We start from the raw sequence: 8,126 nt of genomic DNA, 5'->3' as shown, positions 1-8,126 counted from the left end.
GTTCGAATTATAATAAGGGCCCTTAAATATTACCCTTATAGCCTGATATATCCAGGAATCAGGAACAACAATAATACTGGAAATGAAAATATAAGAAAACATTCGGAATAAACACTCAGAATCAAACAGCTAGTACAAAATAAAACATAAGATAAATAAAAACATAAAAATAGAAAATAAGAATAATACTAATGATAATAATGATGATGATGATAATAATAATAATAATAATAATAATAATAATAATAATAATAATAATAATAATAATAATGCCCTGATGCAGTCCTAGGCATTGGGTCTCATGGCTTTAGATCTTTAACTGATTGGAAGTGTTATCATGTACATTGTTTCGTCTTGGTATAAAAGATGGGCTACAGCAAATATTCTGTTCAGATCCATAGATTTTCTAGTCAGTTGCTTCACCTTAACCAGTTAAGCATGTTCCTTAGTGGCCCACAATATGTGTATCTCTGACAGTGGGGGAGCATATTCATATATGTATATATATATATATATATATATATATATATATATATATATATATATATATATATATATATATATATATATATATGTATATATATATACAATGAGTCTGATGATATTTCGGAATAAAATTCCTTCTTCAGATATTATTAGATGGAGACTCTGCAATAATCGGTTTTCCAACGGCTTTTCTTTTCTCTTATTTTGTTTGGAAGCGTCCCAACAGTGGTCTCACGAAGCTCCTTCTGGAATTCCTCATGAGAAGTGCGTGAGAATGGCCATGTCTCAATCTCGTGTGTGCTGGTACATCTTAGTGCTGCTTCTAAGTTATGTATTAAAGGTGGAACTTCCTTTTTTCCTTATTTTTTCTCTTTTCTTTCTTTTTTGTAATAGACTACAGAGGAGCATATCATAAATGAACCTACACGCATTCAGATGTAGGTAAATAATATATTGATTACCAACCTCCAGCCTGTTGTTAATTTGGGGCCCTAGTCTGTGTATGAGTATAGCTTCCTTAATTCTTAAATTACCCAAATTTCTTTCATTGGCCTCAATTGTTACTGTTATGCTTTTGTCAGTGTTCCAGCATCTGTCTAGATGTTTTCCGAAGGAGGAGGCTCTCCTGTTCAGATGTTCTTTGATGCGGACGTGTAACGGTCTTGTGCTACCCACATAGAACTTGTTGCATTTGTTACATAGTATTTTATACACAGCCTTTACCCGTTGGCATAAATATGTGTCATGGATGGGACAGTTTGTTAGTGTGCATTGATTGTTGTCCCTTGTTCGTTACTTCAATACACAATGCTTCAAGTGAACTATAATACTCTCCTGTATATATGTATATGTATATACGTATATATATATATATATATATATATTATATATATATATATATATACACATATATATATATATACACATATATATATATACATACATATATACATATATACATACATCTATACACCACACACACACACATATATATATGACCACTCATATGTGTGTGACAAAAATAGCTTTTATTGCAATATATATAATGTGGATATAATTTCTGCAAAAGTGACTGCTGTTATTCTACTATGAATATGAACAACTTCCACAATTCAATCATATTAATTATATATTAATTATCTTCGTCATTATCTTTTAAACTTCTTTTTAACATATTTTTTGAATTTCACTTTTAGGTTGGCTCTATCTCCGGGCATGATTTTACAGTCTAGTCAATATTTATATGTCATTACCTTCGATAAACAAGACAGTCCCAGAAGGACATTTTTTTCCGACATTACTAAAGGCTACATGAATAAGCGGTAAGAACTGTCTATATTTGTTTCGTAAAACAACAAATGGTATCTTGTGTCAGTAGTCTATTGTAGTGTTATCTTTTAGAGTAAAATGGCCATACATAATTTTATATTAATTTTCGTACAGAAACATGACCTTTTTTTTCATTTGCCCTCTTCCTTGAATTCTTATTACGTTGGTTGTTGTTCTAAGTTCTTCTCATAAACTTATTTAAGCATGGCAAAAAAAAAAAAAAATGATAATAGTAGGGAGGTTCAAAATGTTATGATTACTTATACGTACACATATAGTATAGTGGCTGCTTTCTCGTATACGAGTAAAGCCATTGCTAGAAAAGTCTTTGTTTTTCCGGAACATAAGCTATACATCGCATTTTGAAAGGCGATATCATCAAGTTAGTGGCTGTGTTGTAAGTAGCTTGCTTACCAACCACATGGTTCCGGGTTCAGCCCCACTGCGTGGCCTCCTGGGCAAGTGTCTTCTACTATAGATTCGGGCTGACCAAAGCCTTGTGAGTGGATTTGGTAGACGGAAACTGAAAGAAGTCTGTCGTATATATATATATGTGTGTGTGTGTTTGTGTGTCTGTGTTTGTCCCCCCAACTTCACTTGACAACCGATACTGGTGTGTTTACGTCCCCGTAACTTTAGCAGTTCGGCAAAATAGACCGATAGAATAAGTACTGGGCTTACAAAGAATAAGTCCTGGGGTCGATTTGCTCGACTAAAGGCGTTGCTCCAGCATGGCCGCAGTCAAATGACTGAAACAAGTAAAAGAGAGTAAAAGAGAGAGTAAGTTAGTAAATGCTTTCCTTCCGGAAGACCAAGAGTTATTCTGGCGAGGAACCTGGAAAGTAAATAAAGAATACAATCGCGGTGAAGCATACTTAAATGAACTGTGAAGTGAGTATTGTGCAAATGCCTCTCCCAAAACATCAGATCACCGCTGCAACATTCTTGACGATTATTATGAAACTGCCGAATGGAAAATCACCCAGGAGAGACCTGATAGTAGGCTTTCTCGGTTAAGTGTACAATATTGGAGAATAGGAATTTAACGCGATACTGATTGCATGTCGAGCATTTAAAGCAAATCTTAGATTATTTATGTATACGTGTGTGTGTGTATGTGTTAGTCAACATGCATTAAGAAAAAATATGTTCTATTGTGATAATCAACTGACCCCTGGATACGAATGTGGTTATGAAAATGCAAGAAATGGAGCATTGATAAGGTGTTTGCAAATCCAGTTTCCAAGATTCCCATTATTATTGAAGCAACTAGATACGTACCAAACCCGTTTGCAGCAAAGTAGGGATGAACTTGGGGTGAGAAAGCAAATCCTTCATTTATACGCTACAAATTATCACGATATCTGGTTATTATTAAATCTGCAAAACCTTCAGATTAAAAAGATGTTGAACAAAACAAAATGCTCTCCTTCACACACTTTACAGGTGATCAATTAAAATTTATCCTAAATTAAAGAGAAGAAAGAATACAGACATACATGCATACATACGTACATACATACATACATACAAACATACATACATACATACATACATACTTACATACATACAAACATACATACATACATACATACATACATACATACATACATACATACATACATACATACATACATACAGCAGTCACTCTGCTGATATGAATATCTCTCCGAAAATGCATTGTGGAAAAACAGATTTCAATATATATGAAATTTTATCGTTGGTATCTTTATATATATAAAACTGAGAATGTGTGTCTGTCTGTTTGTCTGTCTGTCTGTCTGTCTGTCTGTCTTTTTTTCTGTCTGTCTGTCTGTCTGTCTGTCTGTCTGTCTGTGTTTTTCCCTAAAACTTGAGAACTACACAACCAATTTCATTCAAATTTTATACATGCCTTACTTAGGGTGCTGGGAGTGTCATCGGCAAAAAATTTTAAAACTTTTTGCCTAGGGCGAGCCCACAGCAATATCATATCTTCTCCACTACGATTCCTTAAAACTTGAGAACTACACAACAAATATCATTCAAATTTTACACATGCCTTACTTAGGGTCCATGTAGTTTCATGGGCAACAAAAAAATGTTCAACTTCTTGCCTAGAGCGAGCCCATAGCAATATCATATCTTCTCCACTATTTCAGTATTACGTGTTAAAAGTGAAACAAAAATATTTCTCTATTTTATGTCAGATACTTTCACTTTAACAATAAAAATAATAATAACAATTGAATTATATGTAGTAAGTAATAATTAAAATCAAACTAAAGTATAATATAATCGTAACATAACAAATGTTAAAATAGCAATTGGTATAAAATTGCATCAAGGATTTGAACTTGAATAAGTGGTTTCACATGAATGGGAATAAATTAAAAATAAAATTAGCGTGCAGAAATGGAATAGTCCAGATGGATAATAAAAAATTAAATTAAAGAAAAGACTATTGTCTATAAAGTATACAATGTAGAAAAAAAGAAGAGCTAACAATTCCAGTCTGTTATATATTTTGAGTATTGTTATCACTAGCGATATCAAGATATAACTTTGTATTTTGCATTTTATGTGTAGATGTATATATATAGATGTACATGTAATATGTACACATATATATACACATATATATACATGCACTAGCACTATGACCCGGCAACGACGGGTCTTTAATGCTAGTATTTAATAAATACGAACGCTTCTGTACAAACTTATGTGTTGGCGTAGAAATATCTATCTATCTATCTATCTATCTATCTATCTATCTATCTATCTATCTATCTACCTCTGTCTGTTTATCTATCTATCTATCTATCTATCTATCTACCTCTGTCTATCTATCTATCTATCTATCTATCTATCTATCTATCTATCTATCTATCTATCTGTATGTGTAAAAGAATTTGTTTATGAGTGTACAAGTGTGTCTGTCTTTACCTTGGTATTTCTGTAACGGTGCAAATATGTGAGTGTGTGGGTATATACGTGAATGACTATATAAATACTACACTATTTTTTTTTTAGTTTCTGATAATTTTGATATAGTTGCTATGCACTATTTTTTATTTTTAACATTATACATGTAGATATAATAATTTGAGAATTGGTTTCTCTTTCCTTGAACATTCTACATAATTTTAATTATTCGCTTGATTTATATATTTATTCAGAATAAACACATCCTAGCAATAATTTACTTTTTATCTGCCTAGAAAAATACCAGTCTGTGTGTTCGTGAGAATGGGAGAACATGATAAATATTTTTTCTAGCAGTTTGCTAGTAAATCAATCGGTGGCGAGAAACTTTTGACAATTAACTCTAGGTAACAAAGCGCAGTATCAAATTACGAAGTAGATAATGAATTCTGGTGTCAGCCACCTTAATGACTTTAAAGAATATACAAGCTATTGATAGACATATGATTCTTCAGACACCAACATCTATTACCGTATATAATTAATGTACGCATTTATTTTATTTTATTTATTTATTTTCCATTTATTCTTTTCTTCTCTTTGATTTATCCTATTTCTAGGCTGGTTAATTTGCATTTGTAGTTTATTATGTTTTTTTCCTGGTTTAGCTTTCACATGTTGGTAAAATGATAAGGACATCTTCAACGAGGGGTATATATTGTGTGAAGTACGATCTCATTCAGCAAATCAATTTTATATGCAAACCTGATGAGTCGATATTTTCCGGTATTGATAAAATAATACTGATTTTATATATTATTTTGTATATTTTATAATAATATTGCAGCAATAATCTTCTGTTAAAATGTCGACGAAACAATTGTAGTAAGACGAATTGTTCCATTCTTCAAGCTAATTATTATGTAGGTATGCATATTTGTTTGCACTTAAGGTAAGTCACCCGCTTAGAAGTGAGACAATAGCAATTCCGTTGATTAGAATACACCACGTCACTGCTCGCCTTCTACTGTGGTAGAGAATTGGGGTTAAAGAGGAACAGACCTCTGAGCCTCTAAAAGTGAGGACGATTTTTTCCAATGTCTCCAGATTAGTAATTAATGTTGTTTTTTAAGCAGCAACCCCATGGTCTGCTGATGCTGTTGTTGCTTTCTTCTTTTCGGCATATCTTGACAGAAATGTCTTAAACGACTTTTTGTGCCATATCTTTAGTTGAGTTTCTTTTGCTTTGAATAATCATTCTTAAAAGTATTTCTTCTGGTACCACTACTGGGAACAACTCTGAGATCATTTCGTGGTGTTGCAGTGTTACGAGGGCTTATATGTCCCTCGTAACTTTACTCGACCTCATATCACAAAAGTCAAATCAGCGTTCACCACTTGTCCGTTGTGTGCAAGTAAAATGATGATGATTCAGGGGTAGACATTGTTACCAATACTCTTTGGGCTTAGCCTCGTTTTAATCTGTTCCAAATACCGTAGGACCAGCTTATGGGCAGGTGTGTCATGTACTCAGTTTCTGCTCTCACTCTACCCCCAGTTCTAAAAAACAATACATATTGTACAACATGTCTTCCTTCTACCTATGTAGAACTGTTAGTTCCCCGCGGCGGTGAGTGTAGCCTTAAGTTGATCTTTTGAGGGCATATAGAAGACCGTTTTGGCTTAGACAAGATACTTTCTTCTTCTTCATGTCTAGTTAATTGTTTAGAGTAAAGAAGCATCTGTTAGTATGTTATAAACTTGCCATGAAGTTGTTCGTTTACTTAAATGTTGCATATGACTATTATGCGAAGAGGACGTTCGCGAAAGCTGAAACGTCTCCTCTACTCAAAATACTTTTGTTTGACAATATGCGTATGTATCTACGAATATTGTTGCTTTTGTTCTCGCCGGCGCCATCGTGGTTGTTTTTATTGTTGTCAAACGTGTTGTTTTATAATGTTATTGCTCTTCACTGAAATGCTGTTGATATATTTTTTTTTACACAATTCAAAATAACAACATCTCCACTCGTTAAGTTCTGTGTTTGTGTGTTTGCTGTTGTTAATGATAATAAAATCACTTTGCTTTGGTTGTCTGGTTTCATTATGTCGGTATTTTCATGTATCTTTTGTTGTGGAAAAAAATATCTTCCTTTGGTTCCAAACAAGTTTCCCTTCCTCTTTGTTTTGTTTTTCTCCTTTGTTGTAGTAAGAGATATCATATTTACAGAAATTAAGAAATGTCTAAAAAGCAGAGCTTATATGCATGCCTTGATGAATAAGGGAGATGTTATCATGCCAGCTAAGTCCTTTATTTACAAAATAAACGAAGAAAAAATTTTCATTCATCAACCATGAAGAAGAATCACATACCACAGTCGAAACTCATGCTCGTAAAAAACAAAAAAAAACAAAACAACAACAACAACAACAACAACAACAACAACAACAACAACAACAGCAGCAGCAGCAGCAGCAGCAGCAGCAGCAAATAATTAGACGTGCACCAGCAAACTCCCTATGAGGAAGGATTAAGTCTGAGGTCATCGCCAAACAGGATTTAAAAAACTGCAAGAAACGAAAAAAGGATGAGTAATGTTTCTTTTTGATTTTAGTCATTTAAGGAAGCTGAAATATTTCTCTCATATACGAAGCATAGTTGCTGGATAGATTGTTTATCGCAGGATAGATTGCTTGATGCAGGATAGATTGCTTAACGCTCCAACGACACTGTCAAAGTCAGCAGTTTCAGGTGAGGCGGTAAGTCGATCGCATTGATCCCTGTACTCAACTAATACTTATTTTATAGACCCCGAAAGAATGAAAAGTAAAGTCGACCTCGGCAGAATTTGAACTCAGAACGTAAGGACGGACAGGATTTGAGCTCAGAACTTAAAGACGGACGAAATGCCGCCAAGCATTTTGCCTGGCGTGTCATTATTTTTATTTGGACGCTAAACCAGCAATACAAAGGGAGGGATGAACCGATTAGATTGATTCCAATACTTCACTAGTAGTTTGTTCTATCGAGCCCCGGACGGATTAAAATAGCTGACTTCGTCGGAATTCGAACTTAGAACAAAGGAGGGGAAAAATGAACGCATTTTGTCTGGCGCAAATAACGGCAATCATTTCCTTTTAATGATGAAAATATTGTGATAAAGTTGCTAAAATAGCCTGAAATAACATGCTGAAAATTGAAAAATAATTGCTTGAAACAAACAGAAAAAAAATACAGCAAACAAAAATTCAAATAAAAGTAGGAAATTCTAAAAAAAAATCTTAGACTATTTTTGTAGAGTTAATTTCTTTATCCAAAAATACATCGTTACTGTCGTCGTCGTCGTCATCATCATCATCATCACCAACAACAATATCTACAACGACAGTCGAAGCAGCTGT

Source organism: Octopus sinensis, linkage group LG13 (assembly GCF_006345805.1).
Source record: "Octopus sinensis linkage group LG13, ASM634580v1, whole genome shotgun sequence".
NCBI classification, from domain to species: Eukaryota; Metazoa; Mollusca; class Cephalopoda; order Octopoda; family Octopodidae; genus Octopus; species Octopus sinensis.
The sequence above is the reverse complement of the archived record's forward strand: the minus strand, read 5'-3'. Positions refer to the sequence as shown.